Source organism: Dasypus novemcinctus, chromosome X (genome assembly GCF_030445035.2).
Source record: "Dasypus novemcinctus isolate mDasNov1 chromosome X, mDasNov1.1.hap2, whole genome shotgun sequence".
In the NCBI taxonomy this organism is placed as follows: Eukaryota; Metazoa; Chordata; class Mammalia; order Cingulata; family Dasypodidae; genus Dasypus; species Dasypus novemcinctus.
This window is the reverse complement of record NC_080704.1, coordinates 50,008,954-50,027,942: the sequence shown is the minus strand read 5'-3', so window position 1 is coordinate 50,027,942 and position 18,989 is coordinate 50,008,954. Positions and strand designations below refer to the sequence as shown.

The window sequence follows — 18,989 nt, the reverse complement described above, 5'->3', positions numbered from 1 at the left end:
TCCCCCTGCCTAGAAAAGGGGAACTGCAAGATTAAGGCTGAGTCTTGAACTCTAAAGAGTATTGGTAGCCTAAAGACATTGCTGGAACAAAATCAGTGAAGAAGTCTTAATCTTGAAACTGGGAGACAGGAAAGAGAATTCAAGCTCATGAACTGGAGTAACACTGCAGGAATCCATGGTCTTTGAATTTTACCTTATGATGAACTCTATTTGATGTGGGTCTAGAGCAACTTAACTACTTTTTGACTCATGTCAGGCTTGATCTAAGCCAGCAGGTGGGTGCCAGTGTGTAGAGCATGGAAGAGGGGGCTATGCCAAAACAGAAATCTGGCTAAGCCTGACATTTGTATGCTAAATGATTCTTGGCACCTTTGAAGAGCTGAATTTATTCAGTCATCATATTTCTCCAAATGAATCATAGGTACATATATTTCTAAAATATCAGTTTAAATAATTAATGCACATAAATAAAATGATCATACATTCATCAATTTCTGCTTAAATGATGTGTTAAAATTTCCAAATATTTATTATTCTACTTTTACAAGTAAAGTAGTATACAAAGTACCAAAGGATCATAGTTCCTGTCTTGTAGAAGCTTTCATTGCTATTAAATGTAAGCAATTAGCATATTGCATGTGTGTTTAGCACACAACATACTGTCTGACACATTATAGATACTCAAGCATATTTACTAAATGAACAGCTTATAAGGAAATCCAATGTCTCCCTAATATAATTAAAACTTTATATTTCCAATCTTACCAATGGAGGGAGACTCTCCCACTGCAGAGGAGAAAATAAATTTTGTTGCACCAATATTTACCTCTAATATTCGCTTTTCCAAAGCGAGTCTTGGTAATTTCTACTGCCAGTGTGCTAACTAAGGAGGTGTTTCCTTCCCAAAAGTAAACTCATGGACCTTTCCAAAAAAAACTGCAAGTCACACTTGATATTAAGATGAACACAGAGAGCAGATAACTGGAGGCAGGGAAGGGGAGAGAAATAAATAAATAAATAAATCTTTAAAAAAAAGATGAAACATTTAATAGCTAGCACTTAGACCAATGTCTGACATATAGTAAGTACTATATAAGTGTTGATACACATTTATTCATTTAATCCTCACAAAAACTCTGTGTGGTAGGTACTATGATCATCAGGAAACTGGGGCACAGAGAGGTAAGAGACTTGTCAAGGTTTACCCAGGTAGGAAGTGCAAAGCCAGGATCCCAGCCTGAGTAGTGTGGCTCCAGAATCTTATCCTTTTAAGCACTATGCTGTCCTCCTCCAAGACTTTATTCAGGCCCATAGAAAGCAAAGAGATGAAATTCCTGGGAGAAGCATATAATGGAAATGTCCTTATACAGTAAGGTTTATTCATCTTAATCTTTGGTTCCCTACTTGGGCAAGTTACTTCACAAGCAGGTACTTACATCTTTCTCCTTCTGCTCTAGTGTTCTCAAGGGCTCAAAAGTGTCTGGAAAAGGAAAAGGAGGTAGTTCTGCTCTCTCTCTAAGGCCTCTCTGTCTTACCAGGATCTTCCTTGTATGACTGACACCTCAATGTTCATCTTTACTTAACATGCTTCCATCCCAATGCAAGTGAAAACAATTGGTAAACCATAAAGAACTATTAAAAAGCAAAATATTATTATCTGTTTACAGCAGAAACACAAATACTAAAGCTAAAATAGGTTGCTCTAATACCCTGTTTTAAGTAAAACTGGCAAATGTATCAGCAGAAATGTTCACAGAGTCTGTAATCAGTGATTCGTTCAGTTTGGTAGTTACTGTTAGAAGCATCTTGAAGAAAGGTGAATATGCAGATTAATTTAATATTCACCTAGAAAAGATTGGACCTGTCTGCCACTCAATAAAGAATGAGTCATTTTCTCATTTTGGATCAGTTTGGTTTGTGCCATACTACTGATGAAAACTATTTGGAAGTATGAAGAGATGAGCATTTACTTCTTCATCATGTATTCATTATCTAAAAACCAGTTTGAACATCACTCCTTGCCAATATTGAATTTAGATTCTGTTTTTCCTCCTGGTATAGAAGCCAGCATATTGATTTGTATGTTGACTAACACATTTCTAGAGGAAATGATTCAAAAATATCACTTCATATTTCCTTTGGAATGTGTATAAGATTTACCATACCTTAGGGTTTGTTGCATAATAACTGTGCAGTAAATACTTTTAGGCTGGTAATAATATTCCAGTGACTTCATAGATTTTATCTCAAGATAAACATTTCCCCCAAAAGAATAATTATTTTCTTTGCTCTTTCTGAAGATTAGCAATAACATCTATATCTAATTACCAATGCTATCATATGAAAAGTAGTAAACTGTTTCTTCGTTTTCTCCTTTAGAGCAGATATCTAGTCTCATTCTATGCTGACTTATTTTTAAAATAGTAAAAGATGCTTTTCTCAATACAAATATAAAATACTCCTATACCAGATTTATGGGACTTGCCACGCGTTCATTTGCATTTTTCAACTCAGACATGACAAACATCCAAGTAATTTAGAACTGTTACTCATAAATCCTGTCCACTCTGGTGGACTAGTTCCTAAATTTCTGGAGCTGCTTCCCGCTGGAGAATAGAAATGAATTTTAAAATCGCACTGCATTATACTGAACACAGTGCAAATTTTTATGAATATTCACTACAAAATTAGAGGTTATTGGAGCCTTTAAGATTTGAATTAGTATAAAAATGCAGTGTTTTGCAGTCCCTGGGTACAAAAGAAAAGCTACTTTTTTAGTGTGTACAGGGATAATATTGGGAACATTTCTCCACCAGATGGAGTAAAATTGGACTCCATGGAAGTGGCAAGAAATTCAGAAGGTCTAAAAATGCTGTAATATGGGGTATGGGTGAAGAAACTGAGGTGGTTTATCTGACAGACCTGAGGTCAAATATGATACTGCTTTTCAAATGTATGAAAGACTGGTGTTGAAGAGGGAGTATGCTTTCCTGTGCACTCTCAGAAGACAGAACTGGGACCATAGTTCTCTTCTTTCTGACTTTGTTAAACAGGAACTGTCTAGAAGGTGGTGGAACTCTTCAGAAGTTGGTGCAGTCTCCATGTCAAGAAGTTTTCAGGCAGAAATGGGATGGATATCTATCTGTTAGGGATAAAGATGATAGGATCCCTTCAATAGGTGGGAGACAGGGAATAGATAATTTCTAGAGAATCTTTCCAATTCTATATATTTGTTTGTTTTTTAAGTTCTAAACCATCACTATTCTCATATTGAAGGGCACAAGTGTTAGCTGAAGTAGTCTTTATGATCCAGTGTGGTAGTGCTCACTTCACTGTTTTAAATAGAGAAAAACTTGTTAATATCTGGTAATTATCTTTAGGATCTAGTTTTTATAAACCATTTTAATGCATCCAGTTGCTAGTTTCTTCTACTTAATACTTCTGCATAAAAAAAGGTGGTTGCAAAAGTGATTATAAAACAATAATGGTATTCCTAAATACAAAAATAAAATACATAATAAAAGGAAAGAGCCTTATAGAATAACAAAATGACAGTTGTAATAAACAAGAACAAGCTGAACAAAACTGCAAAAGACCAGTATAAAGAAAATTTAGAAATTCTAAAGAAGCCCTTAAAGAAACATTTCTTTATGTTGGAGGGAAAGGCATACATTGTTTTTGACCAGAAAGAAAATTATTCAATAAATTCAATATAATCCCAATTCCAGTTCTAATAGTATATTTGGAAGAATGAGGTAATATAAAACTCTTAATAGTCTGGAAATATAAATATGAGATACCAATAAAGAAAAGAGAGATAAAGAAGAATCATAGGAAGGGACTATGTTTTAGCCAGACAGGTGTGGATGCAAAGTACCAGAAATCTGTTGGCATATAGAAAGGGTATTTATTTGAGGTAGACATATACAGTTACCAGGCCATAAAGTGTAAGCTACTTTCCTCACCAAAGTCTCTTGCTTACTTTTTTGGACCCTTTGTGCTGTGCACATCCTGCTGCAGCTGCCCTTGATTATACCCTCAAGCTGCTTGCTTACTGCTCCAGTCTACTCTTATCTGCCCCTGAGAAACCCTGGTTGGAAACGGAAGCTGTTGATGTGTCGGAGCGAGGGCTGCAGCACAGCTAGCGGAGCGTAGTCGGGACTGCAGCGCGCGCCCCGGGCTCTCCGCCTCCCCGCCCACCAGCCCGAGGCCAGCCCGCCGCCCGGCAGCGCCGCCCAGAGCAGCCGCAGCCGCAGCGCCATGGCCCGGTGGAGCGCGTTCATCAACAGCCTCCTGGCGGACGGCACCTGCCAGGACGCGGCCATCGTGGGCTACAAGCACTCGCCCTCCGTCTGGGCCGCCGTCCCCGGGAAGACCTTCGCCAACATCACGCCAGCTGAGATTGGTGTCCTGTTTGGCAGAGACCACTCCAGTCTTCTCGTGAATGGGCTGACCCTTGGCGGCCGGGAATGCTTTGTGATCCGGGACTCCCTGTTCCGGGAGGGAGAATTTACCATGGATCTTCGTACCAGGCGGTGGAGCTCCCGGCTTCAACCTCGCTGTCGCCAGGACTGCCAAAACGCTAGTCCTGCTGATGGGCAAAGAAGGTGTCCACGGTGGTTTGATCAACTACAAATGTAAAATGGCCTCCCTGCTGCGGCGTTGCCAGTACTGACCTCTTCTGTCTTCCCCCCCTCCCCCATTCTCCACTGCTTTTGCACCCCTCTCCTTCCCATATATGCACACATACACCATTTTTATTTGGGGGGCCATTACCCCATACCCCTTATTGCTGCCAAAATCACGTGGGGGTGAGGGCGAGGGATGGATATACAGGTACCTTTACCCATACTCTCCTGTGTGTGGCTGGAAAACGTTTTGGGTTTTTTGGTTTTTGGTTTTTGTCTGTTTGTTTTTGCGGGGAAAGGGGGTTCTAAATAAAGATTCTACTAAAAAGCAAAAAAAAAAAAAATGAGCAAGATGGCTGCCAACGTTCAGCCTTCCTCTTCATCTTAAGACTCTGTGGTCCCAGCTTCTTCCATATCAGCTGTAGACTGGAATGCATCTTATCTCTCTACTGGGGCTCATTTCTCTCTGAGCCCAGCTTCTGTAGTCTCTCTACAAGGCCAACTGTACACTATCAGGCTAATGGCTGATCTCTCTTCCTGGGGCCTCTGCTGTGTCTAATGGAATCTTCTCTCCTTCCTCACTTATCTGCTTCTCTGTGTGTTTACTTTCCAGTGCTCCAATAAAAAAAAAACTCCACTCTCTGCTCTACCATGTAGTTTACTCTGTGAGAATCAAATAAAAGTGAAACCTATGTATCCAATACAATCTAATATGCCTAGAGTTACAGACCAGTTTACAAACATAATCCAATATCTATTTTTGGAATTCATAAATAATGCCAAACTGCTACAGACTAGATACCAAAACATATTATAAAAGCACCATAATTATAATTGTCAAAAAGAATAGACAAATAATTGAAATGAACAGAAATTGACCTAAATAAATATGATAAAGGTAGAATTTCTACTCTGTGGGGAGAAGGTATATTATTTAATAAGTGGTGGTGGTATATTTGGCTATCCATTGCAAAAAGCATGAAGTCAGATCCCTAGCTCAGTCTTAGAAAAAATTAATTTCTGATCTATCACATATTATATTATTTTAAAAATAAAAGTATGAGAGGAAAATATAAATGATTTTAGGAATATTTTCTTAAGCATGACAAATAAACAGAAGATGAAGTAAAAGACTAAATTGATTATATAAAATTAATACTTTAGTTTGTAAAAACAGAGTGAAAAAAAACAAAGAAAAAGTGGGGAGGAATTGCAGCATGTATGATAGATAGAAAACCTAACTTCATTAACACATAAGAAGTTCTAACAATAAGAATGTGGTAGGTGGGAGCTCAATTGTTTGAGCCACATCCACTGCCCATTTTTATTTCTTTTACTGTTAAATACCTATTCCTATTCTTTTCCCATTTTTCAATAGAATTGTTCTTTTTTTTGAAGGAGATACTGGGGATTGAACTCGAGACCTCATACATGCAAAGCAGACACTCAACCACTGAGCTACACCTGCTCCTCTCACATTTTTCTTGTTGTTAGAACTTCTTATGTGTTAATGGAGTTAGGTCTTCTATATATTATACATGCTGCAGCTCCTCTCAAGGGAGACTTCAGGGTGTGGGGGGGAAGTGGGAAGACTGAGGTAGTTGTATATGTGCTGATATGGAATGATCTCTAAGATGAATTTTCCATTCCTTCTTGCACTTTTTAAAAGATTTATTTATTTATTTATTTCTCCCCCTGTCCCGCCCCCCCCAGGTTGTCTGTTCTCTGTCTATTTGCTGCGTCTTGTTTCTGCGTCCGCTTCTGTTGTTGTCAGCAGCACGGGAATCTGTGTGTCTTTTTGTTGCATCATCTTGTTGTGTCAGCTCTCTGTATGGGCAGCGCCATTAGGCAGGCTGCACTTTCTTTCGCGCTGGGTGGCTTTCCTTACGGGGCGCACTCCTTGCGCGTGGGGCTCCCCTACAAGGGGGACACCCCTGCGTGACTGGGCACTCCTTGCACGCATCGGCACTGCGCATGGGCCAGCTCCACATGGGTCAAGATGGCCCGGGGTTTTTACTGCGGACCTCCCATGTGGTAGAAGGACGCCCTAACTACTGGGCCAAGTCCACCACCCCTTCCTGCATTTTTGCCAGAAAGATGTATTGAGGATCAACTGTGAACCAGCATTATCCTAAACCCAAAGTATACAGTGGTAAATGAGCAGGCCAAGCCCCAGAGCTCAAAGCACTTACTTCTAAGGGGCAAGATAAACACTGAAAAGAAACACAAATAAAATAACTTAAAATAGTAATAAGTTCCTTAAAAGCATAAAATAAAACAGTAGGGTAGAAAGTGACAGGGTAGGGCCTGAGGAGATAAATTTCAGTGTTCTTTTTTAGAATATATTGTATAATTTGCATTGGTCTGCTATAACATAATTAAAATTTCCATTTAATTATAAAATAGAATAGAGAAAAATGGTTTGAATGATGATAGAAGAGGTATTTTTTCCCCTTAGTTGAAAGGAAAATTAAAGTTTAGATATACCCAGGTTAACACATCTATCTCTGGAAATAAATTTGATGTTTGACTTTTGCTTTCTGTTTTCTTTTCGTTTTGTAGGAAATATGCCATTAACTTTGGCAGTTTTAATGTACTTTCTGGGAATCTAAGGAAATTTCCTTGAGAGAGTCCATAAGTGACTGAAATTATGAATGTGAATTCCTAGCTATCCTGGTAGTGTTTAGAAAAGCTCCTTCTTTCCTCACTTAAAAACATTGTATAATATAACAGAGAGAAAATTGCATAAAACCTAAATGTATAGCTTAAAAACTAGCTGTAAAAAAATACTATGTAAACACTCCACGGGTCAAAAAATAGAAACTTGCCAGAAGTTTTCTGTGTGCTGCTTCCAAATCATAAGCCACTCCTCGTCCACTGCTCAAGTAAGCCACTATCCTGTTTCTTTTCACATTCATTTTGTTCTTTTCCTTTAAAGTTTACCACCTAATTATTATTGTTTTCTTTCTCTTCATAGTTCTGTCCCCTAGTTCTGCTTACTTTTGAAATTTTTTATTAGAAGAATTATGCTGTATGTTTTTTTTTCCTTCCTGATTTTTATGCTCAATATTAAAATTTTTCAAATTCATCCTTATTGTTGTATTTAAACAGTGGTGTACAGGAACTGTTGCATACCAGCTCAGGAGACCCGATTTTACTTATGTCTTCTCAAGTTCATATTCAGTGATGTTACATTGGTAGCTTGAAATTGGCCATGGTCAGAATGTTTACACCATGGAAATTGGCAAATGCAACAAATCAGGGCTGTTTTTTTCAAAGAGCCAGTTGTTAAACATTTACCAGTTCACCAATCATTTAGCTGTAGTTAAAGCATTCCAATATTCCAAGTTCTGTACCTTATATTTTATATAACGATGTCATAGTTTATTAATTTTTCTGTTGATGTATAATAAGGTTGTTTTCAGTTTTGAGCAGTTATAAACAGCACACCTATTAACTCTCTGGCACATTTGTCCTGTTGTATATAGGCACGCATTTATGTAGGGTCACAGATCAGGCTCACTTCTGAGCTTTAGTCCTCTCCTTGATCTTGGTTCAGGTATTCCTTATTACTTTGTTAGTGTTTTTAGACTTCTCAGATGATATTTTTTGTTTGTTGGCTTATATTTTGTCCAGTTTTTGTTTTGTTTCTAGTATTTTTTAAGTGCAAAGTTTGGTCTAATTTTCCAAAACTTCTATCATCAAAAGCTTTCCTTTTCCTTTCTAATGTTTACTAATACCTTGGAGTTATTCCTACTTCTGCTTTCTCCTTGTTTTAATTTCTCCGGCTGCTCAAGCAAATACTACGCAATGGATTGGCCCGAACAGTGGGAATTTATCTCATGGTTTGGATGCTCGGATAAAGTCCAAATCAAGGCATCATCAAGGCCATGTCTTCTTCCCAAGACTGGCGTTCTGTGGCTGGCTGCCAACCATCCTTTGTCCTAGGTTCCTCTGTCACATGGCAATGCATGTGGCAGCCTCTCCTGGCCTCTCCCTTCTCTTCCAGCTTCCCTTGGCCTCTGGTTCTTGCTTCCTGTGGCTTTCTTTCTTTATCTGTCTGAATTTCATTCTGCTTATAAAGGATCCCTGTAATAAGATTAAGACCCTTCCCGATAGAGTTGGGTCACACCTTCCCTGAGGAAACCTCATCAAAAGGTCCTACTTAAAATGGATTCATACCCACAGGAATGGATTAAGTTTAAGAACATGTTTTTCTGAGGTACATAGAGCTCCAAACACCCATACTTCTCAATTGCAGCATTAGACAGATAGTTCATGTGCCAGGACAAGGCTTTTTTTCAGGCAACTTTCAATGGATATAAAGAATCATCTACTCTATAAGGAAATTTGACATGATAAAAGAATAAATATCTCACCATTTGGAAAAGACCAGAATCCCTCTACCCTACACATCCCTTTGTTGGAGCACAACTTTCTCTTCACAGGGAGCATCAGTTCTAGAGGTGGATTCTCATTTACTCCACTCTACTTTGGCCATAAGAATATTTTTGGTGGCAAGACTGAAATGAATGTATGTGGGGAAGTGGACTTGGCCCAGTAGTTAGGGTGTCCGTCTTCCACATGGGAGGTCCGCGGTTCAAACCCCGGGCCTCCTTGACTCATGTGGAGCTGGCCCATGTGCAGTGCTGATGCACACAAGGAGCGCTGGGCCATGCAGGGGTGCCCCCCGTGTAGGGGAGCCCCATGTGCAAGGAGTGCACCCCATAAGGAGAGCTGCCCAGTGCAGCCTGCCCAAAAATGGTGCCACACACACACAGAACTGATGCAGCAAGATGACGCAACAAAAAGAGACACAGATTCCCATGCTGCTGACAACAACAGAAGCAGACAAAGAAGAACACGCAGAAAAATGGACACAGAGAACAGACAACTGGGGGCGGGGAAGGGGAGAGAAATAAAAAAAAAAAGAAATGAATGTATGTGGTTCCTTCCTCCTGTCTTTATTCAAGATGATTTGTTTTTGAGAGTCCTAGAAATTAGAGAACAAGGAGGAACAGGGGATGGAAGAAGAATTACCCTCTCCTTTCTCCCTTTAGTATATTCCATCTATATCTGATAACCAGTCTACTAATGGTGGCCCAAAGAATCTCTGTTTAACATCCTTGTATCCTAGACATCTTCTGGCCTCCCATGTACAAATTTTGCTATTCTTAAGTCCTATGTGCTCAGTGTTAGACTTTCTATAAGATAAAATATGATCTAATTCCTACCAGTATATTTCCTTTCTGAAAACATATAGATATTTTAGTGATATTTTAATTCTATGTATTAACTTCAGTGATTACTCCCCATCCAGAGAGACTAGTGAGAAAACATTTGGTGGGAAAGTATGTATATAAAAGACTACCCTTATAATTTTGTATCCTTTCCTAAAGATGCCATGACATTGCTGGTTAGTCACAGTTGTTTTTTTTAATGGTTTTAATGCTTGTTCCCTCTCATTTTACTGTGGCTTCACTATTGATCTTTGTTTGAATTTTATTATTAATTTGCTTTTTAAATAATTAACATTGGTACCATAGTTACTAGTTCTTAAATGCTTGGAAATATTTGTTTGTTCACTTGAATAAATAACATTCTCCATAACACCCTTACCCTTTCTTTCTCTCAGAAATTTTCAGATATTGCTAAATTTTTTTTGGCATTAGATGTATTAAATGGTGGTTTTGCCCACCCCTCTTGGCTGAGCACGGAGGTGGCCTGTATTTCCATTGCAGACTCCTGGTCTCTGTTCCAGTGGGGGCAGATTAACCTTCATGCACATACTAAGAGCATTTATGTTTGGTCCATTCTGTCTAGTGGTGGTCTGAGGGACTCACATTCCTAAAACTTGCCCTCCATGTTGATGGCAACACACAGAGCTCTCCTACAGAATTCTGTGGGGTAACAATCAAGTGGATGCCTTGGGCAAGGGAGTGCTGGCTAAGGACATACAGTGCCGTATCCACCTGGGACCATGAAGAAACTGTCTCCTTATACAAAAAGTAGACATTTATATCTGTATAAACAGGAGAATTCCTAGGGCCAAGCATGCTTGCCCAAGCCAAGAAGCTTGTACAAAAAGGACCAGTGAGGCCCCTATGCTTTACCCTGGAGCTATTTTCTAAACCCATTATATGGATAAACTATGAAGAAGCATTTAGACAGGTCAGTCTGTAAAGATAGGTTCTTTTTTTTTCCTGTTTTTTTTTTTTGGTTAGCTCCTGGCATTCAAGGAAAACTCTAGGTAGAAGCTTAAGGAACAGATGCTTCAGAGTATAAATTGTAGCAATAACACATTAAAATAGCAAAAAGTCCAGGTTACAACAAAAGATTAGAAAATATGCAAACCCTAAAAGAGTTCAACAGTAGGTTGGAGCTAACAGCAAAAAATGAATCAGTGACCTTGAAGATAAGACAATTGAAATCATTCAGTCTGGAAACGGACTTTGGCCCAGTGGCTAGGGCGTCTGTCTACCACATGGGAGGCCCGCGGTTCAAACCCCGGGCCTCCTTGACCCGTGTGGAGCTGGCCCATGCGCAGTGCTGATGCGCACAAGGAGTGCTGTGCCACGCAGGGGTGTCCCCCGCGAAGGGAAGCCCCACGCGCAAGGAGTGCACCCGTAAGGAGAGCCGCCCAGTGCGAAAGAAAGTGCAGCCTGCTGAGGAATGGCGCCACCCACACTTCCCGTGCCGCTGATGACAACAGAAGCGGACAAAGAAAAAAGACGCAGCAAAAAGACACAGAAAACAGACAACCGGGGGAGGGGAGGGGAATTAAATAAATAAAAATAAATCTTTAAAAAAAAAAAAGAAATCATTCAGTCTGAAGAGTAAAAAGAATAAAGAAAAGTGAAATGAATCTGAGGAACCTACAGGACACCATTAAGCATACCAATATATGCATTGTGGGAGTCCCAGAAGAAGGAAAAAAAGAATGGGGCAAAGAAAATATTTAAAGAAATAGTGGCTGAAAACTACCCAAGTTTAACGAAAGACATGATCCTTAGCAAACCCCAAACAGGACAATCACAAATAGACCCAAACAGCACTATGTTATATTCAAACTGTCAAATACTACAGATAAAGAGAATTCTGAAAGCCACAAGAGAGAAACAAGGTGTCACATATGAGGGAACCTAAATAAAATTAAGTGCCAATTTTTCATTGGAACCCATGGAGGTAAGAAGGCAGCTGGAAAACATATTTAATATGTAGAAAGTGAAAAATTGCCAACCAAGAACTTCTGTATCTGACATAAGTGGCTTTCAAAAATGAGAGGATTAAGACATTCCCAGAATAACAAAAGCTGATGGAATTAGTCATCAACAGACTGGTTCTACAAGAAATGCTATAGGGCCTTCTGCAGGTTAAAAGGAAAGGATACCAGGTAGTTTACTGAAGCCACATGAAGAAAGAAAGATCTCTTGGAAAGATAATGATACGGATAAATACAAATACAAGTACTATTGTATTTTAGTTGTAACTCCACTTTATAATTCCTATAGCATATAAAGGACAAATGCATAAAATGTAATGATAAACCTTTGGTTTTGCATTCATAATGTATAAATATGTATTTTTTAACAATAACAACATAAAACTGTGGGGGATAGAGGGTTATAGAATATTGTTTACTGTATGCTATTAAAGTTAATTTGGTATCAAAGAAAATGCAATTGTTATAGATTTAAGATGTTAAATTTAAGCCCCATTATAATCATAAAGATAATACTTACTGAGACAGAATATAGAGTACATGTTACCAGGGATGGGGGGCATGAGTAATGGGAATTTAATTCAAAATGAATGTAGGATTTCTGTTTGGGGTAAAGGGAACACTCTTAGTAATGGAAGGTGGTGAGGGTAATGCAGCATTGTGAATGTGATTAATTCCACTGAATGATATGCTTGGGAGGAGTTGGGATGGGAAGATTTTTGTTGTATATATTTTTCCACAATTTAACAAAAAGGGTGAAACTAAAGAGATAGTGACAACTAAATGTAATATATGGTACTGAATGGGATCTAAGAGTGGAGGAGAAAACCCTCAAAATTATTTGATATTATGACTTAATATCAAAAGGATATTATTGAAACATAAGAAAAAATTGGAATATGGAATGCAAGCTTAATATTAATGTTAACATTCTTGAACTTGATAACTGGACTTAAGGTGATTACATGAGTAGCCTTGTTCGTAGGAAATGCACGTGGAAGTATTATGCCTTCAGGGAGTATGATGTGTGCAACCTGCTCTCAGATATTCAGAAAATAGATAGATACATACATACATACATACATAGGCAGATGGAATGAAATGGCAAAGGTGACAAAATGTTAAAATTATTGTATCTTCAGGGAGGGTTTTTCTGTGTAGGTATAATTTTTGTAACTCCTGTACATTTGGAATTATTTTAAAATAAGCATTTTTCATAAAAGGTTGCTATGACAATATCTGATGACAGTATTTATTTTTTCCTGTTGTAGAAAACTTGCTTATGCTACTGGGATGCCTAAAATTTTCTTCTTTTTCTTTGAAGTTTAATAACTTTACCAGAATGGTTATTACACTTGTTCAGTGTCAAAATGTTGTCATTTCTCTCTGCAGATTCAATTTTCCAGTGTTTTCCTTCATTAAAGGAAGTTCATTTTTCTTTTCCTATTATTTGAACCACTGTTTCCCTTGATAGACCTTATATTTCAAGAAGGCCAATTATCTACATATTGAAATTTTGCTTGCCCTCCTTAGCTAATTTTTTCTCTCTCATTGCCAGAAGAATCAAACCATGGTTTGAAACCATGTCCATCAGTTTCCAAGCCTTTGATTTTCACTTCATTAGTGATTCTCACCATAGGCAATTTTTTCCTCTAGGAAACATTTGGAAAGGTCTGGAGATATTTTTGTCACAGATAAGGTGGAGAGTACAGTATACTGACATCTAGTGGAGAGAGGCCAGGGATACTGCTGAACAACCCACAGTGCACAGGACAGCCGTTTTCCCCCTCTACGGACAAAAAATTCTCCAGCACTGAATGTCAATAGGCACAAGGTTGAGAAAGCCTGCGCTGCATATATTTTCTATGAGTCTACCCAGTAGATCAAGCTTTTTCTACTCCAGTTCTAAATGCTTTAGAAGTTCCAAAATATTTTCCTCTCTCCATATAAGAGGGGTTGACTGTTGGCATAGTAAGGAGGTCCATAGTTAAGAGGTATGTCACTGTAAATATAATCATCTCATCAGGCTCCTTAGGGATATGTTAAGGTAACAGTCAGATCTGCAGGCTATTTTCAATATTTTTAAAAGGCCTAACTTAAATAACAGATCCATTTCAATAAGAATGTCCAGAATAATTAAAAAGATGCTTTACCTCATATCTGTTCAAATCACAACTTTTCAGGGCAGGATCACAGTTATTTAATGTTGTTTGGAAGCAGGGTTTGGTAGAAAAAGCAAGTTATGACTTAATCGATGCAGTTTGTTTTCTAGAAACTGTCTTTCAAAATATGAGGTCTGTGGGGGAAAGAAGTAATAAATAATTGGTATTTGGTAATCAAAAGGTTGAGAATCAGAAGCTTAAAGAAAATTTTCAGCAGCCATTTCTCTTAAGCCCACACTTCATTTTAATTTATTTTTAATTGTTTTTTTTAAAAGATACATAGATCACAAAAAATATTACATTAAAAATATAAGAGGTTCCCATACACCCCACACCCCCCCATCCTCCCCCATCAACAACCTCTTTCATCATTGTTAAGTGCACACTTCAAAGGCTTCCTGAGGGTAGTCAGGGAAGGATATAGAAGGGATATGGAAGGAACATGGATCTCTTTTATCAAAAGAAATAAATACCCTGATAAAAATATTTTCTACTTCTCTTTTTCTAATGGCAACAAAATCCAAAACTAAAACAGTAAAATTGTCACATTTTATATATTTTTAATTGATGCATTCTTGCTCAAAAATATATTTTCCAGTGATGTCTGATAACCCAATCTTAGAGAGTTCTAACATTAAAACTTCCCATATTAATGTGGATATTTTTCAAATGCAAATAACCCTGGCTAGGGCCTCAAACACCTATAAAAAGTTGCTAGGGGATATGAATTAGGTTCTTAATTCTCTGAGGCAAAAATGGAAATGAACAAGTAGAAAAAAGATAGAGGAACAGTACACAGCAATGTGTGGTAAGCTCTCTAAGAGGAATCATTCCCTAATACCAAATTTTCCTAGGCAAAATGGAAAAAAAGCAAGCTCATTCTAAGAAGACTAAGCCTGGTTAATTAGAGGTCCCTTTGTTTTACTAAGGACAACGATGAGATAGGTATGCAAATTTAGGGATAGAAACTAAGGTACAGATAAATTGCTCTGTATAGTACAGGTAATAATTAGTGAGTCAAGTCAGAAGGAAATCCAAAACCCTTGAGGAAAAGGGAGGGGCCAAAGGCTATTCTCCTAATATTTGTCACACTCAGAAGCCCATCTGCCATATGTCTGTATAGTTAAAAGTTATAAACCAAGCTAAAAAACTGGTAAAAATAAAATATTCTCACACACACTGTCCTCCCAAAGTGTGTTTGAAAGTTAAATTACTAAATCATTATTATTATGCATGTCTAGTTGTTCTCTTGATGAGTTAATATAATTCATTATTGCATGTTACTTCATGAAATTTATTTTTCTTGCCTTCATTAGAATAAAATTTCTACTTACATTGTTATAGTCAATAATTTCTCATAATTTGTGGAAAACATTTACACTGCTTATACTTATGATTTAAAATCAGGGATTGACAAACTATGACCCACAGGCTAACCACCCGTTTCTGTTAATAAAGTTTTACTGGAATGTAGCCACAGTCATTTGTATATGTTTTGTCTACGGCTGCTTTTTTTTTTCCCCTCTCTCTATTTTTTTTTAAAGATTACATTCAAAAAATAAAAGAGGTCTCCACATATCCCCCACCCCCCTCACCCCACTCCTCCCAAATCGACAAACTCTTTTAACGTCATGGGACATTCGTTGCATTTGGTGAATACATTTTGAAGCACTGCTGTACCACATAGATAATGGTTTACATTGTAGTTTACAATTGCTCCCACCCCATCCAGTGGCCCATGGCAAGACATACATTGTCCAGCATCTGTCCCTGCAGTACCACCCAGGACATGAAAATTAAAACTAGTAGCAACTGTAGGATTCAATGTCCTTTTAGTGGCCAATGTACAGAATTGGTATCACATTTCCCAAAATGTCTAGACATATATAATCAAATTTAAGTAAAATGAATCGTTCATTATTGCACAGTTTCCTTCAGCTGCCATGTTGTAAATATGATGTTAATTTGTAGTTCTTTCCAATCAGAATAAGAATACTAAGATAAGCAAGAAAATGGACCCTCAGCATTACTGGTAAATATTTCATTCTGCAAAAGTATATTGTATTCATAGTATCTGACCAAGGAATTTGAAAAGAAAGACTTTTTCTCTTACTTTAACACTTCTGCATTAAAATCTTGTCAGAACTCAAAACAAGTCCTCTTCCAATGTTAACAATGGCATCACAAACCTTCACAGAAATTATGGGAGGAGGTGGAGAAGTATTTACCTGAGCTCCTCATGGTATCAGTTATGAAAGTGGACATTTGGCATAACAGGTTGTGCTATGACAGCACTGAGTGACATATTCCAAGTACCAGATTTGCCTTTATGTCAGGGGTTCTTAAGGAAGGATACATGAAAATATTACAGCGGGTCTGTGAGCTTGAATTGAAAATTCAAAAAACATTATTCTTGTGGGGATGTGTTGGTGCAGGTGTGATATATTTTATTAAATAATACACAGTACAGTGTGGATTTAGTAAAGGGCTTGTGGTTTCCACCTGACTGGCAAAGGGGTACATGGAACAAAGAAGGTTAATAGCCCCTGCTTTATTTTCTTTCATACCTTTTTATGCAGACATATTTGTGATATTGAGGTCCTCTAATTGGGGTATTGGCATGAGCCCCAGAGCAGGTGTCCCTTTTGCCATGGTCTCAGAAAAATAGACAATAATTTTGAGAAAAGCTGAAGGGAGAAACCCCAAGAAGGTGTTTGGAAAACAAAAATTTATTTTATAAATTTAAATGTGTTTTCTTGGAGACATGATGTAAACACCCTAATCCACCTCCCTTTATAAAAAGCTAGGTAACTATTGCATCCCTAGCCTTGGTTCCATCCACACTTTCAGCAGGGAGGAAGCTGGGGGAACCTGCACCAGCCTCTCCACACAACTGCAGGCAATTTTAGCCCACATGAGCTAGAGTTTTGGGCATTCCTGTGGATCCATCCCATCCCCAGACAAGGCAGAAGGGACAGTGCTCTCTCAATCTCTCCAGTCAACTTCAGTCACTTTTGACCTTCATGGACTAGATTTCTGGGCACACCAGAGGCTCCATTCCCACCTCTGGCAGGGAAGGAGGGGTCCAGTACTTCATCAGTCTACCTGGGAAACTGTGGTCAGTTTTGACTTGCACAGTTTAGTTTGCTGACCACACCTGTGACTCTATCCTCACCCTAGGCAGGAGAGGAAGAGGTGTGGAGCTTCATCAGTCTCTCTGAGCAACTACAGGTGGTTTTGGCCTGCATGTTTTGGTTTACTGCACATGGTTGGGGCTCTGTCCCTACCCCTGGCATGGGAGAAAGGCAGAAACGCTTCATCAGTTCCTGGGGCAACAAGGGCAGCTTTATCCTCCACAGCTTTCAGTTCCATTTGCATCCTTGGCTCCTATTCTGCAACCAGTAAGGAAGAAAGGGCAAGAAATAGATGAAAAAGAATGGAAAAAATTCAGATTGACCAAACATGAGCCAAGTATCAAAAGGGAATGTTGCACAAAGCCAATTAAATAGAAAGCCCTAGACTAAAGAGACAAAAGGGACCAAGAATAAATGCATCTAGTAAATCAGATGCTGAGACACCAATAATAAATTTACAATCCATACCAAGAAACAGAAAGATATGGCCCAGTCAAAGGAACAAACTAAGCCTCCAGGTGACTTAAAGGAGTTGAGACACCTAATTGTTGATGATTAAACAAATCATAATAAATTCAATGAAATGGCTAAGGAGATTAAGGACTCAAGAAGACAGTGGGTGAGCACAAGGAAGAATTTGAAGGCATACATAGAAAAATAGTAGATCTTATGGTAATGAAAGGGACAATAAATGGAATTTAAAATACACTGGAGACATATAATAGCAGATTTGGAGAGGGAGAAGAAAGAATCAGTGAGATTGAAGACAGGGCTTCTGAAAGTGAGCATTCAAAAGAACAGATAAAGAAAAAAATGGAACATTGAACAGGGTCTCAGCGATTTGAGTGACAGCATGATGTGCATAAACATTTGTGTCATGTTATCCCAGAAGGAGAAGAGTAGGGAAAAGGGCCAGAGGGAATGTTTGAGGAAATAATGGTAGAAAATTTCTCATCCCTTTTTTTTAATCCCCCCTTGTGGCTTTTTTGCTTGCAGTCTTCTCTCTGTGCCCATTTCCTGTGCATTCTTCTACATTTTTGCTTGTTTCCTTTTTTGTTGCATCACCTTGCTGAGTTGGCACTCTGCAGTGCTTGTGGGCCAGCAGCTGTCTGCAGTGTGTGTGTGAGCTTGCCTTCATAAGGAGGCCCTGGGACATGAACCCAGGGCCTTCCATATGGTAGATAGGAGCCCAACTGATTGAGCCACAGCCACTTCCCTCCTTTTAATTTTTTTTATTATTCATTTTTAAAAAATATTACATTCAAAAAATATGAGGTCCCATTCAACCCCACCACCCCCACCCCTCCACTCCCCCCACAGCAACACTCTCTCCCATCATCATGACACATCCATTGCATTTGGTAAGTACATCTCTGGGCATCGCTGCACCTCATGGTCAATGGTCCACATCATAGCCCATGCTCTCCCACGTTCCATCCAGTGGGCCCTGGGGGGATCTACAATGTCCTTTGATTGTCCCTGAAGCACCACCCAGGACAACTCCAAGTCCCGAAAACGCCTCCCCATCTCATCTCTTCCTCCCATTCCCCAAACCCAGCAGCCACCATGGCCACCCTTCCCACACCAATGCCACATTTTCTCTGTGGACTTTGGATTGGTTGTGTCCATTGCACATCTATTTCAAGAGGGGGCTTAGATTCCACATGGATACTGGATGCAATCCTCCTGCTTTCAGTTGTAGGCACTCTAGGCTCCATGGTGTAGTGGTCCTCCTTTTTATTTTTAATGATTATTTTTCTTTGTTTTTAGAGGAGCTTTAGATTACATACATGTTTTGAAAGACATAGATTTCCATGTCCAAGAAGCACAATGTATTCACATC

At 38.7% G+C, this 18,989-nt stretch overlaps 1 pseudogene; it reads left to right on the top strand.

The window, feature by feature from the left end:
* The first annotated feature begins 4,260 nt into the window (after positions 1-4,260).
* Positions 4,261-4,675, top strand: LOC101435626 (profilin-1 pseudogene; annotated as a pseudogene).
* The last annotated feature ends 14,314 nt before the right edge of the window (positions 4,676-18,989 follow it).